Genomic DNA, 21,026 nt, shown 5'->3' on the forward strand with positions numbered 1-21,026 from the left:
GTGGCCGTCAGCGACTAGTCAATGTTAGGGCAGAACGGAGAGTGGCAAGACTGGTACAAGACAACAGAAGGGCAACAGTGCAGTGTCAGATTCCTCGCATCACCTTTCAACATCTCGTGGAGTCACGAGGCGGCCCAAGAAGTAATCTCGTGGAGTCACGAGGCGGCCCAACGAAGTACTGATGGGGTGGTCATAATAATCTGGCCACTCAGTGTACATGCGAGGGCCAATTTAGACAGGAGCCAATTAACCTACCCGCATGCCTTTGTAGTGTGGGAGGAAACCAAAGTACCCGGAGGAAACCCACACAAGCACAGAGAGAACATGCAAACTCCTTGTAGATAGCGTCCTGACCATAATACGAGTCGGGGACTGCCCAGTGCTATAAGCCAGAAGTGCTAACCACCAAACCGCTGTGCTGCAAATGATTGTTCTTGCACAGGGGCCCTTTGGTGTCTTTACCTATGAAGGAAAATTGCAGCTTGCTAAACCAGTGGGTGGTTCAGCTCTTTGAAATCCTGGTTTTGGGTGACCTGTCCCTTTAAAATAGTTTAGAGCTGAATCAAAACATTCTAAACCAGTTTAGCACTGCGCTGAAAATGCATTTGGATGCCATATAGTCCATCATTTTACCTTTTATTGCAGGTAGATTTTTATTTTCACTTTCCTAGAGATTTATGTTATAACTTTTTAGTGCCACTTAGTGGCATATGTCCTTGTGCAAGTAAAGCGCTTGGCAGAGGAAGGTGATATATGGCACAGTTGGAAGCAACGCTGTAATTAATGAGAACTGCCTTCAAAAGTTTCCACTGTACAGGTGATGTGTTATTTCACACTGCTGTGTATATTTTAAAGGCATGGTCCACCTTTTCAAAAATATTCATAAATGTGTACACATTATTGAAAGAAAAAGAAAAAAAGTGCATTTATGAATTTTTATGCATTTGAGCCTGCGAAGCAACTGCACTTAGTGGATGGTGGGTGCAGAGCACAGGCTCCTGCAGATTATTCTCCCAGGTACGGACCTCAGTATGGACCTCTGGTTATGGCACTGGAGGAAGTGAACAATGGAAGAGTACAAGCGAGGCAACATCAATAGAGCACTTGTATTCTATTGATCTGGCCCAGTGGCAGTTGGAACTTTTTCCAACTTCCACTGGAAAGTTTTTCCATTCGCAGAACTTGTAAATGGATCTGGATCTGTAAATGGATGACGCGGCTGACCGTATCGGGCAGCTCCCGGGAAGGACAGGTCCTGCTGTGATTAGTATGCAGCCCCTGTCCTTCTCTATGGGAGTACGCCACCCTACGCGGCGTAGAATTATCCTTTATCTGCATGTTAAAGAGAATGCAGCCTTTTGAATGCACACAATATATAGTTCAACATTTAAAGTGTATCTAAACCTAAAAACAAAAAAATTTATATATTGCAGCTTACCAGCCCTTAGATGTGGTGGCTGCATTAGTTTTTTCCTAAGCTTTTCTTCCCTTTTTTTTAACCTGGTAATAATGTTGCGAATAACACGCTTCCTGTCCCTGGGCGACTTCACTTCCTCCCCCGCTGCATGGAGGGAGCTATGGTTGTCACCCAGGCCTTACTTCAAACGTGGCTGCCTTTGTTCATCACAATTACATGGGAGATGATGGGATTAGTGGTTTGCACAAATCAGATAACATTGTTTATTGCTTCCAAGTCAGCTCACGGATACTAAGAAGGACACCGCATTTCTGGCAGGATCAACAGGTATTTTCTGTACATGCTGGAAATGTAAAAAGGAAAACAAATGCAGCCACTGAATCTATGGACTGGTAAGATGCAATATTTAGCATTATTGTCTTTGGCTTTAGATAGTCTTTAAAGAGGGACTCCAGTCATTTAAGTAGACATGTAAGCTGCAGAAATAATTTGGTCAGGTTTGGTTTGGATATTTCGTTATGTCGGAATTTGGGATTCGGATCCGAAAATCAATTTGGTTCGGTGGAAATCTGAATTTTCGTTAGTTTCGGATGAGTTTATAAATATTCTTTGTGAATACCACAGAAGAGGCCCACAGTAGGCCTACTGCAAGGGTTAATTTTTAAGATTCCTGGAGTTCCTCTTTAAATATAACCATGCACAGTTATTATGCATGTTTATGGCTATTTCACACTTAGGGTTGCCACCTGACCGGGTTGAAGGATGTGTCCGGGTTACATAGCCCACCTGAGAGTCCACAGAGTCCACCTGTAAGAGTCCAGGGCTTACCACGCATGCACCAATGGCGCGTTGCCGCAAGAGAAAAACCGTGCCAACTGTGCATGCGCCAAAGATGCGTCAGTGCGCCAACCCGCGCATGCGCAGAAGACCTGATTGAAAAAGGCAGGAAAATGCCCAGGAGGCGCACAGGAAGTGACCTCAAACTTCAATCATCACTTCCCTCTATAAGCCCAGCCCAGACACTGCCAAATTGCTGGATTATCTTCAGTCCCCCCTTGTTCCTGTGCTAGTGTGTGATCTGTCTGAACTTGTTGTGACCTGCAAACCTATTTGACTACTCTTGATTGCTGCCTGCCATTGACCTCGGATTTGTACCTTGACCATTCTACTTCTTTGCCCTTTTTGTACTCAGCTGCCAGATTGGAACCGACCCTGGCTTGGATCTCAACCATTCTTCTGATTAACCCTTGTGTACTTCGTTGTCAGAGTGGACTTGACCTCGGCTCGGATCTTTGACTAAGGCTTGCACGGTGCTCTGCACCCCTGGCACCCATGCCACTCGGTGTCCACCAAGTCTCTGTCTCCATTTCCAGAGACTTCAAGGACCCGAGGTGCAAGGGAGGCCTCCCCACTACTTCGGTCTCACCTCAGGTACGTGGCTCCCGTGACACCACCTGAGAGTCCGCAGGGTCCGCCTGAGAGTCCACAGGGTCCGCCTACCCCCTTCTTCAGAACATGATGTTCTGAAGAAGGGGGCGTGCCCCGGAAACGCGCCCCTCTCTTTGTGTTTTCTCCTAGATGCCCCAGTCTCCCTGACTGTAGTGGGGCTGCGTCCTACACTCATGCCCATTATCACTTCCTTTTGAGGAATGATTGCCTCTGGCGCTTTTGTATGAGATTTTTGTTCGGGTTTCAACTCTATTCACACTCGAGCTGGAATCTGATTGCTTATTGTTGTCAACACAAATATGCATGTCTAGGAGTATTTCTACAATACTCCCAGACATGCATTGGAATGCTGAGGCCTATTCTTATGACATTATTTGTTGCACATTACTCAATAGTGCAATGAGCAATTAACATACACAAATTGCAAGGACCCACATTGATCAATGAGTGACCTCTGATCAGCTGATCGGACCTGATTGGATTGGTTTCTATGGAATACTGTGCTCAGCATATCATCAATGCCCTATGCCAGGTTTAGGCAACCTCAGCACTCCAGCTGCATTGAAATTAAACATTTCATCATGCACCTGTCTCTGCGAACCACGCCTGTGGCTGTCGGAGTCTTGCAATGCCTCATGGGACTTTTAATTCCACAACAGCTGTGTAGGGTACACATGTGTGTGTGTGTGTAGGGTGCCATAAGGGTCAGCCATTGCTTGTGTAGCATAGCATATGACAACAGAAAACATTGTGTTGCACAACCCCAGCCGTATAACTGCAAGTCCCACTCTTAGTATAAATATCATCAGCTGGATAGGAACTACAAGGCTCAGCAATCCTTGGTGCCTGAGTCAACCAGCTACTGGTAAAACTTGTCATCCCTCAACTTGAAGACTGACTGTAGCTGTATGACAATTTATCATCCGTAGATAGTGTAAGTAGTTGTCACTGTAACGGATAATTTTCTATTCAGTACCCGCAGTATACATATAATCCAATTTATTAAGGCAATCTGCAAAGTGCAGTAGCCCACAGCAACCCATCAACGTTAATCTTTCTTTAATATGACGGAAGTGAAATCTGATTTGTTACTCTACTTTGCATGTCATCATTGCACTGCATACCCGCAAACCTGCCCGTGCTAGAAGTGTATGGCTTGGGAAGTTGTTGCACCTTTTCTTTTAAATTGTTTTGTACTTCTGCTTTAGGATTATGAGGGTCTGTTTTTCTTGTAGTACAGTGGTACCTCGGTTCACGAACGCTTCTGTTTGCGAACAATTCGGACCGCGAACAGGAAGTTTGGCAAAATTTTGCTTCCGTTTGCGAACTCCGCATCGTGTGACGAACACACCCGCAGCCATCTTCCCTGCTCTGACACGTGATCATGGCTTCCTCTAGTCGAGCTCGCGGCCTGGTCACAGTTGCGACCAGAATCGTGGAACAAATTATGTTCGCGAACCGAGGTACCACTGTATTTCATTTTTTTCAACCCCTTCACGACCAGCGATGTACAGTGGCATCGGGGCTGTTTAAACAGACTGTTTAAACTTGTAAAGCCGACTGTTGGCTTTACAGTAGAAGCGATTCTGGCGACTCAGCTGCCACCAGATCGCTTCTACGGATCGGTGAATGGGTCGCTGCACCGCCCCCGCCTCCCCAGACACCCGCACCATGTTTCCAGGGGCTCCGTTGCCCCTCCTACAGGACCGGCTTCTTTGGTGTCAGCGTGAAGCTAGGAAGGAGATGGACGAACCTCCGTTCGCCGATCCCCTCCCGGTTCTATGAGACCGCGAGTGATGCAGATTGCTTCACTTCCAGTCCTATATATATATATATATGACAGTGCTGGGCTCCTGAAGCCCAGCAATAAGCTATTGAAGTGTGATCTGCTATCACATGGGGGCTTGTAATCCCCCTTGTGTGATCGCAAGTAAAGAAAAATAAAACAAAAACAGGTTTTTAAAATCAACATTAAATAAAATAAATGTAAAAATTATTTTAAAAAAATGTTAAGTCCCCCGCAAGCACACGCGTCCGGTGGGCCTACGTATAAAAACTACGAACGCGCTACACATGTTGGGTATCGCCGCGCACTCCGGAGTGAGAGCAATAAGGGCCAGTATTTTTGTGTGTCTCTAAACTGATGACCTGTGGGGGATTTTAAAGCGTCGTCTATGGACTTTTAGGGGTACTGAATTTTGTTTTAACCTGGACATGTTGGTTATCTATTTACTCGTTGTAACCTCATCTTTTATTTTAAAAAAATTGGTATTTTATTGTGTTTTGGGGCATTTAAGTGCATTTTTTCACTAGATTTTGGGGTTTGATAAGGAGTTGTGCTAATATCGTGCAACATAAAAATTTGCCACCATTGTATTCTATAGGGTCTTGGCTTTCAGAAAATATATAATGTTGGGGGGTTTTAAGTAATTTTTTTCAGGCCTAAAATGTGGAATATAACATAGGTGCAAAAAATGAATAAAAGGCCTCAGTCATGAAGGGGTTAAGATACAGGATGCAAGGTGCCATGGGCAGCAACCCATTAATACCAATAGTCATGTTTGGATTACCCAGAATTAGTAAACGTAAGCTCATTGGTTGCTATGGGCTACAACGCTTTGTTCCCCATCATTGCTCTTTGCCTAGATTTATTTCAGGAAGTGCAAAGTGCCGTGACCATAGCAACCAATGTGATAACTTTTCCTTATCTAACCTGACTACAGTGTAATGAAATTCGTTTGCTGTGAGTAATACTGTATTAGTCTTTGCACTGCTTTATTAGTTATTTTATGACCAAGATGGAATGCCTTCATGGTATTTCATCTGAGATTCATTGCAATATAATGCCGCCGTTAATGGCTATACAGGTAGGCTAGTGATTGGGCTCTTCAAAGAAAAATGTCTGCGAAAATGTCTCATTCATCCAGGTCATGGTATATCTATAAAAAATAAATCAAAGCAACTGCACTTGCTGTATTTTTCTTGAAGACGTTTCGCTGGTCATCCGGCTAGTTTTCGCAGGTCAAAATTTCTGAATTGAGAAAGCTGGTTGGATGACCAGCAAAACATCTTCAAAAAAATTACAGCAAGTCCAGTTGCCTTGATTTATTTTTTACAGATATCCTTAAAGGAAAACGCACAGAGAAAATAAATTGCCTGACAATTATGAGCTCTCTTTTTGAAAATGCCATTTGCTTGGTTCTTATACTTATCAAAGCTTTCCTGGAAATACGAGGAGTTGTGACTTTTCTCATTCACTAGATTCCTATTGGTTACATGTCAGTGACTCAGAAACGGTCAGGTAACTAGCGTTTTCAGAAGAATGTTAAGCAATGTCAACTTATTTTTCTCAGTACAGGTTTCCTTTAATTAAGTCTTAGAGAATGGCTGTGCAATATACAGTATGTAGCATTTTATTCTGGCCTTTGCTTAGCTCAAAGGACTTAGAAAAAAATAAGGCTTCTAAAGAGCTCCTATCCAGGGCCACAGCTGGGGGGGGCATGTGCCCCGGATGCCGCTTTAGGCCCGATGCAGACCGGGATTGCGCAGTCCTCCACAATTGCAGACAGAGATTGCTGCGCGGCCCTATTGATTTCAATAGGGTTACATCCGTGTGGCAATCGCAGAAAAAAGGTACATGTATCTTTCTGTTTTAGCCACGATCGCGTTCGGATGCACAGGCAGAATCGCGGTGGGAAACCGCGTGATGCGCACAACGCAACAGGTGTCTTATTAGAAATAATGGCACCCACAGCACGATAGTCTGTGATGGGCGACTCTGTGACCGCGCGTCAATCCCCTCAGTATTGTGGATGATTGCTGTGTGGTCACAGATCGCCTAGGTGTGCACCGGGCCTTAGGAGGGGCTGCCACTGGGTGTGTGGATGGAGAACTTCTCTGTTGTGGGGGGAGCAACTCTGAGCCTTTGCTCCGGGTGACAGTTTGTCTAGATTCGGCACTGCTACTATCCAAAGGCTGCCTAAATATTGATTCATGGAACCTTTGATCAGAACATATAGAACACCAGCATTCTAAATATAGATATGACATATGTATAAAGCAATGCATCCTCAAAGTTCATACATTTTAAATGACAGTAGTTGATTCACCATTAGTGAATGTTTAATGAAACGAGCCAAGAAAAATGGAAAGCACATATGGAACCTACACCACATCCTACTTATCATACTTATAGTATCCAACAATACAATACATTTGTACTGTGTACAATACAATTTGTACTTTTGTATTGTTGGATAATGTAAGTATCTCCAATGTCTGGTGAAAGTCACATTTACTGCTTTATAAATGTGTCCTATGCTGTAGATATAGAACATAAAATGCATGACAAAGTCACCAGTGGGTGAGCCGACAATTCTGCGTCTCAGGGTCAAACATTGAGAACTCCAAGCCATGCATACAAATTAGCCCCAGAATGCTGCCATTTCATTGGCCGTGTGCATTGATCGGCTGGAGAGGGCGCTATCCAAGTTTCCTCAATCCATCAATATCTGCAAGGTCATAAGGAGGTGAGAGTGCAAATTAGATCACCGACCTGCATCGACTGGACAGGCTGTGGAAGTTAAAACTGATGACCTGTGGGGGATTTTAAAGCGTCGTCTATGGACTTTTAGGGGTACTGAATTTTGTTTTAACCTGGACATGTTGGTTATCTATTTACTCGTTGTAACCTCATCTTTTATTTTAAAAAAATTGGTATTTTATTGTGTTTTGGGGCATTTAAGTGCATTTTTTCACTAGATTTTGGGGTTTGATAAGGAGTTGTGCTAATATCGTGCAACATAAAAATTTGCCACCATTGTATTCTATAGGGTCTTGGCTTTCAGAAAATATATAATGTTGGGGGGTTTTAAGTAATTTTTTTCAGGCCTAAAATGTGGAATATAACATAGGTGCAAAAAATGAATAAAAGGCCTCAGTCATGAAGGGGTTAAGATACAGGATGCAAGGTGCCATGGGCAGCAACCCATTAATACCAATAGTCATGTTTGGATTACCCAGAATTAGTAAACGTAAGCTCATTGGTTGCTATGGGCTACAACGCTTTGTTCCCCATCATTGCTCTTTGCCTAGATTTATTTCAGGAAGTGCAAAGTGCCGTGACCATAGCAACCAATGTGATAACTTTTCCTTATCTAACCTGACTACAGTGTAATGAAATTCGTTTGCTGTGAGTAATACTGTATTAGTCTTTGCACTGCTTTATTAGTTATTTTATGACCAAGATGGAATGCCTTCATTGTATTTCATCTGAGATTCATTGCAATATAATGCCGCCGTTAATGGCTATACAGGTAGGCTAGTGATTGGGCTCTTCAAAGAAAAATGTCTGCGAAAATGTCTCATTCATCCAGGTCATGGTATATCTATAAAAAATAAATCAAAGCAACTGCACTTGCTGTATTTTTCTTGAAGACGTTTCGCTGGTCATCCGGCTAGTTTTCGCAGGTCAAAATTTCTGAATTGAGAAAGCTGGTTGGATGACCAGCAAAACATCTTCAAAAAAATTACAGCAAGTCCAGTTGCCTTGATTTATTTTTTACAGATATCCTTAAAGGAAAACGCACAGAGAAAATAAATTGCCTGACAATTATGAGCTCTCTTTTTGAAAATGCCATTTGCTTGGTTCTTATACTTATCAAAGCTTTCCTGGAAATACGAGGAGTTGTGACTTTTCTCATTCACTAGATTCCTATTGGTTACATGTCAGTGACTCAGAAACGGTCAGGTAACTAGCGTTTTCAGAAGAATGTTAAGCAATGTCAACTTATTTTTCTCAGTACAGGTTTCCTTTAATTAAGTCTTAGAGAATGGCTGTGCAATATACAGTATGTAGCATTTTATTCTGGCCTTTGCTTAGCTCAAAGGACTTAGAAAAAAATAAGGCTTCTAAAGAGCTCCTATCCAGGGCCACAGCTGGGGGGGGCATGTGCCCCGGATGCCGCTTTAGGCCCGATGCAGACCGGGATTGCGCAGTCCTCCACAATTGCAGACAGAGATTGCTGCGCGGCCCTATTGATTTCAATAGGGTTACATCCGTGTGGCAATCGCAGAAAAAAGGTACATGTATCTTTCTGTTTTAGCCACGATCGCGTTCGGATGCACAGGCAGAATCGCGGTGGGAAACCGCGTGATGCGCACAACGCAACAGGTGTCTTATTAGAAATAATGGCACCCACAGCACGATAGTCTGTGATGGGCGACTCTGTGACCGCGCGTCAATCCCCTCAGTATTGTGGATGATTGCTGTGTGGTCACAGATCGCCTAGGTGTGCACCGGGCCTTAGGAGGGGCTGCCACTGGGTGTGTGGATGGAGAACTTCTCTGTTGTGGGGGGAGCAACTCTGAGCCTTTGCTCCGGGTGACAGTTTGTCTAGATTCGGCACTGCTACTATCCAAAGGCTGCCTAAATATTGATTCATGGAACCTTTGATCAGAACATATAGAACACCAGCATTCTAAATATAGATATGACATATGTATAAAGCAATGCATCCTCAAAGTTCATACATTTTAAATGACAGTAGTTGATTCACCATTAGTGAATGTTTAATGAAACGAGCCAAGAAAAATGGAAAGCACATATGGAACCTACACCACATCCTACTTATCATACTTATAGTATCCAACAATACAATACATTTGTACTGTGTACAATACAATTTGTACTTTTGTATTGTTGGATAATGTAAGTATCTCCAATGTCTGGTGAAAGTCACATTTACTGCTTTATAAATGTGTCCTATGCTGTAGATATAGAACATAAAATGCATGACAAAGTCACCAGTGGGTGAGCCGACAATTCTGCGTCTCAGGGTCAAACATTGAGAACTCCAAGCCATGCATACAAATTAGCCCCAGAATGCTGCCATTTCATTGGCCGTGTGCATTGATCGGCTGGAGAGGGCGCTATCCAAGTTTCCTCAATCCATCAATATCTGCAAGGTCATAAGGAGGTGAGAGTGCAAATTAGATCACCGACCTGCATCGACTGGACAGGCTGTGGAAGTTGATCGTCTCCAAGAGGGGCTGTTATTTGGAGTTTAGAATAGGAAGAGTACAGTACCTTTCAGAAGCCAAGAGAGCAGGTCAGCTCAGACCTAGGACAGCTCCATCCTCCGGATCAGCAGCATCCAAGGCTTGGGTACCAGGAGTGGAGCGCTGCCCAGCTGGTGTCAAGTGGGCACCCGCACAGCATTGCAGATCAGTGTAGGGGGGAGGGGGCACCCACTTAGCCCAGTCTATCCCTAATAAGACCCAGTCTAAAAGCAGTGTTCTATCTGCATTCTCCCCCAGCTTAATTGTCTGTTATGCGTTCTGAGAAGTACAATCATGCAAAGGCTCCCTGGCTGCACGAAAGTAGAAAGGGGAATGGATTTGCTAAACTGTGCATAGAGAGCCGGTGATTTCGCTGTGAGATAAAGCAGGGATTTGTTATCAGCAGCCCCTTAATCCTGTTGCAGATTTGCAGACATTGCTGTGTGCCTTGTAGAGGGAAAGGTATCCAGTTTTATTCCATGCAGCTGATAGTGCCACTGCCTGCAGCATCACAGGAGAGAGCATACAGAAGGGAGGGGTGGGGGGAGGCTGGAGAGAAGGAGATTGCAACCTGCATTGATCCCAGCCTGGACCACAGAGCATCCACATGAAGAGGCATTGATTTGTACGTCCCCCCTCACATCTATCTCCTCCTGTGTGTGCCAGCTGCCTGTGCCAGCTGGAAGTCTCGGATTAAAGACTAGAACAATAAAGCAGAGGATGGCCATGGCACTCGCAGGAATAAGTTCTGCTATTAACCTCTCTATTCAGGCTTCCTGAAAACAAAAGGGGCTCTTGTTAACTATGTGCAGCCTGACTGGCACTGGTTTAGGGGTGCAGAATCGTATGGCAATTATTATTATTGTTAGGAGTTTAATGAATGTATGAAATCCATCCTGAGAATAATGGAGTCAAATACCAACAACACAATAAATGTGTTCAAATTGCTAACAACAAGGAGAAAGTTAAAAACATTTTTTTATACAATTATAAATGAATATGAAAATAAACAAGAAGAGAGAGGAAGGAAAACGAGAGAAAAGAGAGGGGGAGAGAGAGAGAGCGAGCAGTGAGAGGAAAGGGAGGGGTGAGAGAGAGATCGAGAAGAGAGAGGGGGGGGCGAGAGAAAAGAGAGGAGAGAGAAAGAAGAGAGAGAGCGGAGAGAGAGCGAGAGAAGGGAAGAGAGGAAAGAAGAGGAGAGAGAAGAAAAGGAGAGAAAGAAGAGAAAGAAGAGAGAGGAAAGAGTCAAGAGAGAGGAGATAGAGATAAGAGTGAAGAGAGGGGAGATAGAGATAAGAGAGGAGAGGAGAGAGGAGAGAGGAGAGGAGAGAAAGAGAGAGAGAGAGAGAGAGAGAGAGAGAGAGCACAAGAGCGGGAGAGAGGAGGGAGAGAGAGAAGAGAGAGAAAAGAGAGAGAGAGCGGAGAGAGAGAGAATAGGGGAGAGAGGGACAAACTTACAGGTGGAGGTGGGTGGAGACAGAGAGAGAGAGAGAGAGCCCATCGGAGCACCTCTAACAATGCTTGCCAGGCTGAGCTGGGCAAATTCCCCTTCTTTACTTCTTGCTGTACAGAAGAGGGCACTATTATACTGGGACCACCTAAACAACAACAACAACAACAGCACCCCCAACTCATACCACCATAAAGTCCTACTGGCCAACAAGGACCACTCCAAACCATGCAGGCTGCAACAACTCATCAGCACCTTGTCCATCCAAAGCTCCCATGAATGCAGCCTGACAAAATATTGAATAAAAGGACATAATGAATGATTCCAAAGAAAACTACAGTATATACTGTAGGAGAATGGAGAAATGAAATAGCAAACTCCTAGAAACTCACTATTTACCATTTATTACAGAGAGAATACAAACCGGCCCCAAACCTGGAGGTACTACAAGACCCCAAAGACAGACAGATCCTGAGCCGGTACAGACTGAGTGCCCACAGCCTAGTAATTGAATCAAGGCGGCATAGATAGATACAGTATATGAAATATAATTACAATGATACCTGGAAGTGGGTGGGATATACTAGGCAGCAAGTTAATATTTTGTCCCTGAAGTTGAGGTGTTGGAAGCAGAAAAAAAAGGGTAAGCGTAAGGGTGAGTGACTTTGACAAGGGCCAAATTGTGATGGTTAGACAACTGGGTAAGAACATCTCCAAAACTGTAGCTCTTGTGGCATGTTAACAATCTGCAGTGGTCAGGAGCTACTAAAAGTGGTCCAAGTGGTTCCTGATGGCAATGGCCTCTTGCAGCAGGATAATGTGAAATGCCACACTGCAAAAATGGTTCAAGAATGGTTTGAGAAACACAGCAAATTTGAGGTGTTGACTTGGCCTCCAAACTCTCCAGATCTCAATCCAATCGAGCTTCTGTGGGGTGTGCTGGAAAACCAAATCTGATCCATAGCAGTTCCACCTCACAACTTACAGGACCTAAAGCATCTGCTACTGGTGGCTTGGTACCATATACCACACCATACCTTCAGAGGTCTAGTGAAGTTCATTCCTTGACAGGTAAGGGCTATTTTGGTGGCAAAAGGGGGACCTACTCAATATTAGGTGGGTGGTCATAACCTTATGGCTAATACATACTGTATATATGAAAAACAAAGGTTGCAGTGCAAACCTCTTCTTTAACTTGAGCAGACAAACTTGTTACATTATAACATCACATTGGTAACTATTTCAAGATGATACATAGCTCTGCAGGCCAACAAATAACGTACAAAAACGTCTCCAGATCACTGCCTGCAATCTACAAATTTTGGGAGAATTACCCATAGCTGCAATAAGTTCTAAATTCTCAGTTTTTGTACTCAACGTCCATTCCTTCATTCTAATCATTTTCAAGCCCAGAGGTAGGGGGTTGTGTCTGCCCCTGAAACGTTTTGGCTGTTTGAGCAACATAATTATTAAACTTTTATATGGACTCAGACAGCCATTATGGTCTGGCGCTCTTCTGTTTTCAGTCCTGGATTTGCTACCTGTCAGGAAGCCAGACCGGCCCATGCGCCTTGGGTTCTGCTTGAACACCTGCACATGAGCACGGGCATAGTTTGGCTCAAAGAACTGCACACGCCACTGTGTGCATGTCTCATGGTGTGCGCACATGCCCTTAGCAAATGTTGGCACCATACAGGCTACTTAAGGCTGTGACATCCTTGCCTCCAATGCTGACTGGTCTTCAGCTGTTGCCTGTGCCTGTACCCTGCATCCTGCATCTCAATTGATCTCCTGTTACCGAATCGGCTTGCTTGACCTTCCCTCTGATCTTCTGGAATCCTTGACCTCAGCTCAGCTCTAAACACACTCATATCTAATGCTTTGAACTACGCTGCCAAGATGCTGGTTCGACCTTTCTCCGTCTACGATTTGCCTGGCTGCCAGGCCATTGCTGACCCGGCTAGCCTTGGATTTCACTTGTCACCATCAATCATGCCACTCTTATCCTTGCACACCTGTACCACCCCCGGGGTTCTCGGATTAGAGCTGCAAAAGAGGTCTCCGTCATCTAGTGAGCTACCTACAAATCAAGTTGCATCTATCATGAAGGATCAGAAGAGACTCCTACCAGCGCCTGTGAAATATTCTCATGATTTGTAGTTGCTTTAAGTCATCTTGCATTTTATGGTGACTTCAACTTCATTTTGTATGTCAACTTATAAGGATGTTTTTCAGAAGCACCTAATGGTGTCATGTCCAAGTTTGGAGGCCAGTTTGTGGGAAGTCACCGGTGTCCTTTGAGGAGGGGCGAGGTAGCCTTAAAGGAGAACTATGAGGTGAGTGATTTTCACTCATCCTCATAGTTCGAGCCAACATGTGACAATGAAACTGTCACATGTCAGCTCAATAGATCGGGAAGTGAGCGAACACATAGCATCGCTCGCTTACTTATCGTTCATATCGATCATGTCCCCGCAGAGCGGTGACTGTCACTCATGACAGTTACCGCTCGAGACATGACTGTCACTCTAGATAGGCAGAGCCAGCAGTCACTCACGCAGCTGGGTGGATCTCGACAGTAATGGCGGTATTTGTCCCTGCGGCGGCGGTCTCAGTATAACGTAAGCTGTAGCTCGCGATATACTGAGCTTTGGGTCACGGGAGGAGGTTAGTATACATAAGTTTGCTTTCAGTTCATTGAATGCTAGATATTTGGTATTACTGGTTCTTTCCTGGTAGTGTGTGGCTATAGTTTACATAGGTGCGATAGGTCACTTTGACCAATTATTTGTGAATGTATGCTGCCGAGACCTTAGCTTTGAATAAAATGCTGCAATTAGGTTTTACATTAGGGCCGCTTTGCTGGCAGGGCTAAGTGCTGGGGAATTTTGCATGATGGCCTTGCTGTAAATCGTCCTTTCCAATGTTCTCCTCCTATTATATATAAACTGATTATGCGCCATTTCTTCTATAATGCAGTTTTAAGTTCCACTCTAGGGACCGGCGCTTACAAGGCCACCCCATATCACTGAATGACAGCAAAGTATTTCATGTATATTTCAGGTCAAATCTAGGTCACTTGTGCCTTTAATTAAGAGTATTTGTTCAATAACATTGTGTTTCCATAGTAACTGATGCCAAGAAAGAATTTTGAAATGTTTTCTATGAAACAAATACTTTTCTATGATAATGTTACATCATTCTTTTTACAGGCAGACGCTCGGTGCTGGAAATTATGTGGCTTAACAAATGTTACATTTTATGAGTGTTCAAGGGTTCTGTATTTGTCTCTCTCTATATACTGTTGGGTGCACGGTGCAGAAGGGGCGGGGCTTTGGTGCAGTGGGTGTGGCTTTCTATGAGTGTCTTTGGAGTGTCAATGTACAGTAGATGGTGTTTATAGTAGAACTCTATGGCTGCAGGGCTCTTGCCATAATGTACAGTTGCACTCAGTGTACTAGCACATGATGGCAGATTATCTTCGCTGTTTGTCATCCCCCATTGCTGGTAGATCGATGCTGTCCCTTCTCACTCCATCTTCCGGTCCTGCCATCTTCTCCAACGCTTCTTTTGGGTTCCCATCTTTTGGGTTGGCCACTGATATAATCATCCAGATGCCGGGAATGAACCAAAATGCCACAGGCAGTGTACACTTGCAAAACAAATCTAGGAGACATTGGGAAGGGGTTTTCAACTAGGATCAAGGCCACTGATATAGGGGGTACATGCAGCACTCATGTACCAGGTCCCAGTGGGTCAACAGGGCCTTGCAGGGACTGCTTGTGGGCGGATGCAGTGCAGAGTCATTCCGCAGGAAAGGAGGGGTGTGCTGTAAGGCAATAGTGTGGTAGCCACTAGATCAGGGCGGGCAAACTCCGGTGTTCTGTAAAAACAGCCAATTCATAGAAATCTCCAATTACGCCATGTCCGGTGACTTGCCAGTAGGAGATTTGGGACGAGATGGCGCTAGTGCACGTGCAACAGCCGTAGCGGTTTCATAACCCTCGATTAGTTCTCCAACTCACGTGAGTGCGCCTGCGCGGCTTGACAATCATTGTCACGTTCTCCAATTCCCCTCAGTGCGCCTGCGTGGCCACCCGATAGCACTATCAAGTTCTCCGATTCCTGTGAGTGAGCCTGCACAGCCACCCAATAGCTCTATCAAGTTCTGAGTCACCAGATGTGACATAATTGGAGATTTTGATGAAATGGCATTCTCAACAGAACACCGGCCCTCCAGCTGTGGTGAATCTATAAATCCCAGGATGCATCTGTCTCTGCAAGTCAAACCTTTGGCTTTGAGAATCTTGCACTGCCTCATAGGATTTGTCGTTGCACAACAGTTGGCGTCTCGGAGTTTGCCCACCGCTGCACTTGATGGGGCCGAATAGCATCGGAATTGTTCCTCAACTCCATCTCGTGGCGGAATTGCTGTGCGAACGGCATTCGCCCAACGTATGGCTGGGCAGAAGATTTATACATAGACCCCTTTAGGATTCCAATAGAGTTGGGAATAGTAAAAACTATGTTGTCCCGGGCTCTTGATTTCTCCTTATTTCTTGTCCTGGGGACACAAGAGAATGTCAGAGGAAATCCATTCTCATTAAATATATTTTGGTAATTCAAGACTAAAGCTTTTACTGTAGGCGTTTCAGATGTGTACTTAGCTGTTCATCTGAAGTTCTTCTATTAAGTGTATCTAAAACCAAAAGGAAGAAAGTTATAAATTACAGCTTACCAATCCCTAGATGTGGTGGTTGCATTAGGTTTCTTTTTCAGGGTCATTTCCATTCTTTTTACTTGGTGATCATGCCAGTAACACTGTTGCTGTCTTGGGGGTGGCAATGCTCACTAACCATACTCATATCCAGGGGTGCCAGAGTGGAGCAGCTGATTGGCTTCTCCACTCTGTAGCAGGGACAACCCCACTGTAGGTAGGTGCAGAGAACAGCAGAATACCTATAATGACCAATGGATACCAGATACAAATCAGCCAGACTGATTACAGTTCCATCAACACTAAATATAAAGAGCCACTCCACAAAAGGGCTACACAAGGTATAAAAGGTAGACTTAACCTTCAGGAAAAAGCCTTTTCCTTATACTGTTCGATTATGTGACAAATTGGATTCTCTTCTTCTTGTGAATGGGATTTTAAAGTGGACCTTTACCCCCTTTTACTAAAAAAAAAAAAAAAAAATGCTCTGCATGCTGATATAAATGCTCTGCATGCTGATATGCTGATATAAAAATCATCTTACATTCATTAGCTAGACAAAAATATTTTTATTTTACTTACAATTTCTTGTTTTCCACTTCCACACATCTCAGAGACAGGCATTTTCCTCCTCTCAGATGATGTGCATGGTCACATGTCCTAGCCACATGTGCCAGAATTCCAGGAAGTAAAGGGAGATGTATTAACCCCTTCGTGACTGACGTACAGTGTACGTCACTTAGTAGAATGGACACTGTGAAAAGAATGGGGAGGAAAAGAAAAATAAGGTATTCAAAGAATAGAAAGTATCTGAGTGTAGATTGTCATTACTAAACATTTCTAAAAGGTGTCTTTGTTGTTATTTTGAAGATATGGGTAAAGTTCCTCTTAAAGTTACACATTGTGTGCTATATTCTGTCCTTTGCAGGCATATCTGTGCAGACAACTGTCATATGTTAAATTGAGTTTTTGTATTGCATTCTTTCCAGTATTAAGGTGCCCATACACTGCACAATTATCGTACGAGAATCGCGGGAAATCCCGCGATCGTACGATAATCGCAAAGTGGATGGAAGGCCTGCGACCGTTTCTACTGTACGGTCGCACGTCTTCCGTCGAACAAGCAGGCTGGAAAACCGTCGAACAAGCAGGCTGGAACAAGCAGGCTGGAGTTAGTGGCCTGCTTGTTCGACAAATGCCGAACGGGCCGGTGTGCGCACGCGCACACTGCCCGTTTGCAGTCATCGGAAGCCCACCCCTCAGTGCAGTCATCGGAAGCCCACCCCCCAGGGGGACGGGCTTGCAATGATCGCAAGTACGATCTGCCTGTCCAAGATGGTTTTTAACATAATCGAGAGACAACTGGTGAATGGGCCGGTGTGCGCGCACACTGCCCGTTCAGCATTGCAGTCATCGGAAGCCCGCCCCTCAGGGGGGCGGGCTTGCGATGATCGCAAGTACGATCTGCCTGTCCAAGATGGGCAGATCATAAGTTTTTTTAATTACTTTACATCCCTCGCAAGACAAAAGTCTTGCGAGGGTTGTAAAGCGCATGGCCACCTTTAGTATGCCAACAGCAGGGCTGCAGGAATGTAAATCAAGGTAATTTTTCTGTTATAACTTTATTTGTGTTTTAAGATGATATAATGCACTTTGAGGGGAATTGATCAAAACCAGATCTGACAGAATCTAGAGCAGATGCTCATAGGAACCAATCAGCGCCTCTCTTCAGTTTACGCAGTTAAAAGTGTAACTCCACTTTAAAAATACAGTCATGGCCCAGAATACTGGCACCCTTGCATTTCTGTCAGATAACGCACCACTTCACGCAGAAAATTGTTGCAATGATAAATGTTTCGGCATTCTCATGTTTATTTCTTTTGTTTGTATTGGCATGACACAAAAAAGTAGAGAAAAAAAAGCCAAATCTGACACATTCCACGCAAAACTCCAAAAATGGACTGGACAGAATTATTGGCACTGTCAATTAATATTTGGTAGCTTTGGTAGTTTAGATTGGAAGGGTTCCTTTTCCCAACTGCTGTTCCGAGATCTCTCCACAGGTGCTCTATGGGATTCAGATCTGGACTCATTGCTGGCCAGTCCAGTACTCTCCAGCGCTATGTCTGAAACCATTTCTGGGTGCTTTTTGAGGTGTGCTTTGGGTCGTTGTCCTGCTGTAAGACCCATGACCTCTGACAGGGACCCAACTTTCTGACACTGGGCCCTACATTGCACCCCAGAATTCTTTGGTAGTCTTCAGATGTCATAATGCCATGCACACAGTCAAGACATCCAGTGCCTGAAGCAGCAAAGCAACCCCAAAACATCAGTGACCCTCCACCATGTGTGACTGTAGGGACTGGATTTTTTTCTTTAAAGGCCTCATTTCTTTTTCTGAAAACAGTAGAATGATGGGCTTTACCAAAAAGCTGCCATTTTGTTTTGTCTGTCCACAGCACATTCTCCCAGAAGGATTTTGGCTTCCTCAGGTAAGTTTGGCAAACTCCAATATGGATTTTTTATGTTTCTGTGTTAGCAGTGGGGTCCTCCTGGGTCTCCTACCATAGCGCCCCTTTTCATTCAGATGGCGACGTATAGTGCGAGCTGACACAGTTGTACCCTGTGCCTGAAGGTCAGCTTGAATTTGTCTGGAAGTTGATGGAGGGTCTTTATCCACCATTCCAAAAATCCTTTGTTGCAATCTTTGATCAATTGTTATCTTTCGTCCACGTCCAGGGAGATTAGCTACCGTGCCATGGGCTGTAAACTTCTTGACAATGTTGAGCACAGTGGACACAGGAACATTAAGATCTCTGGAGATGGACTTGTAACCTTGAGACTGTCCATGCTTTTCCACAATTTTTGTTCTCAAATTCTTTGCTGCTCTTTCTCGTGTCCATGCTCTGTGTGGAACACAGAGACACACAACAGAAAGGTTGAGTCAATTTTTCACAATTTTAACTGGTTGCCGGTGTGATTTCTATATTGTCAGCACCTGTTAATTGATACAGGTGAGTTTAGTTACAAATTACAGGAGCAACACAAACTTGGAAGGCAATTATTATTTATTGCAATTTGGAGAAGGTGCCAATAATTTTGTCCAGCCCAGTTTGTGTGGAATGTGTCAGGTTTGGCTTTTTTTGCCTCCACTTTTTTGTGTCATACCAATACAAACAAAAGAAATAAACATGAGAATGGCGAAACATTTGTCATTGCAACAATTTTCTGCGCAAAGTGGTGCACTATCTGACAGAAATGCAGGGGTGCCAATATTCTGGGCCATGACTGTATATATAAATGAAAAGATCTGAAAATTAATATAACATATATATTTGTTGCACAAGCCATGTTGTAATTTAATGTTTTTTTAAAATTAATTTTCCATTTAAAACTGTAGCTTCTGTAATGTTCTAAATCTGTCAAAAGAATTTAATGCAATATTGGGATCTGGAGGCGTTCCATACACAGTTGGTGTACAGAACTCCCCCAGAAATGTAATTTCCTGCTTCTGTGATTGGCTGACCGATTTTCCCAGAATTCTGCACTAAGATACAAGCATCATTTTTGGCATCCCTTGCAATAGGAATTACATTTTTGGTGAGATACCCCCTAAGGGTTAATTATTAGTAAAGGGTTGTGACACTGCACCTTTCCTCATTACAACACAGGAAGCCCACCAGCTGGTTATAACAAACACAGACCCTCCCATTGAGGAATCAGTTTGGGAAGGGCGTGCTGCAACAAACAGCTTTTCTCCAGAACAGTAATAGGAAATTGCAACAAAGTTTGTTAAAATCCTTGCAATGTACACAGATCACCCAGAGAGGACTGATTTTTTTTTACTCAACAAAAGTGGAATTACTCTTTAACTACCTCCCGGCCAGCCGCTGTGTATACACGGCCTGCCGGGAGCTTCTTGGATGTAACTGGGCGTGTATACACGTACTGTTGCATCCGCCCGCTCGGGCGAGCTTTGAAAATGAAAGAAAGAAGATGATTGGTTCACAGAAACGCAACTGCTTCTGATTCTTTCTGCTCCAGTTTTGATAAATTCCCCTATTTGTGTTTTAGGTACAATCAGATTTTATTGAGATTTTCCATTTACAAAGAATATACATCAAAGAACAAGCATACACAGAAAAACATTGGTCACAAAGAAACAATACAAAAGCACAGAACATAAGGTGGGCGTCCCCTAGGGAGCCTATCGTAGTATGATAACGTCACAGTTAGTGATAATCAGATGTTGGAACAAGGATCTGACACTGAACAGTACATGCCAGTGAGCCATACAGAGTATTGTACAATAAGGGCGCGGGACCACACACGCCGCCAGCCCTAGGTTATAAATCCCGTTGTTCCCATAACTCGGGAGTAGATGACATGGGACGCTGAGAGGCTGACTACACAGTGAAGTTCCCTTGCCCTCCTAAATGGCTGAGGTGGGGACAAGGGACCGACAGCATCTAGGAGAAGGGCACAGTCAGTGAGACAGGACATTCAGGGGAAAACCACAAGGCTTATAAGGGCAATATAGAGCGTAACAAGGAAGGAGAGAAGAGCAAAGTGAGTACAGGAGAGCACATAAAAAAAGCACTAGGAAGTCCCACCCCCTGCCAGGGTGTCCGCCAGGCTTAGAGGTCAGTGAGAAATAGCTTCCGAGAAATCCGCCGACCCCCTGAAGGTGAGCCATGCAGACCATGCGCGTACATATTGAGGACCAGCTTCACGTTCCTCAGCCAGGAGCCCCTCCAAGTCAGCGATGCGATCCATTTCCACAGTCCATTCAGCCAGGGTGGGGACCACCGGTGTACGCCAATGGCGCGGGATGACTGCTCTAGCCGCCGTAAGAAAGTGGCGCAGTAGGCCCTTTTTCGCTGACTTAAGCGACCCAGGCACCATAGACAGCAACAGTATTTTAGGGTCATCGG

The 21,026-nt window shown here is 44.3% G+C and overlaps 1 protein-coding gene across 3 annotated transcripts in view; it reads right to left on the minus strand.

Moving 5' to 3' along the window:
* Nucleotides 1-10,105, minus strand: part of GRM5 (glutamate metabotropic receptor 5) — a 252,482-nt gene extending 242,377 nt beyond the window's left edge. For all 3 annotated transcript variants that reach the window (XM_018565861.1, XM_018565862.1, XM_018565860.1), the window contains exon 1: nt 9,954-10,105. The gene's annotated coding sequence lies outside the window, so the exon portion shown is untranslated. The remainder of the gene's footprint in view (nt 1-9,953) is intronic.
* Between the last annotated feature and the right edge of the window lie 10,921 nt (nt 10,106-21,026).

The sequence above is a fragment of the Nanorana parkeri genome, unplaced genomic scaffold (assembly GCF_000935625.1).
Source record: "Nanorana parkeri isolate BGI_ZX_2015 unplaced genomic scaffold, ASM93562v1 scaffold896, whole genome shotgun sequence".
Taxonomy (NCBI): Eukaryota; Metazoa; Chordata; class Amphibia; order Anura; family Dicroglossidae; genus Nanorana; species Nanorana parkeri.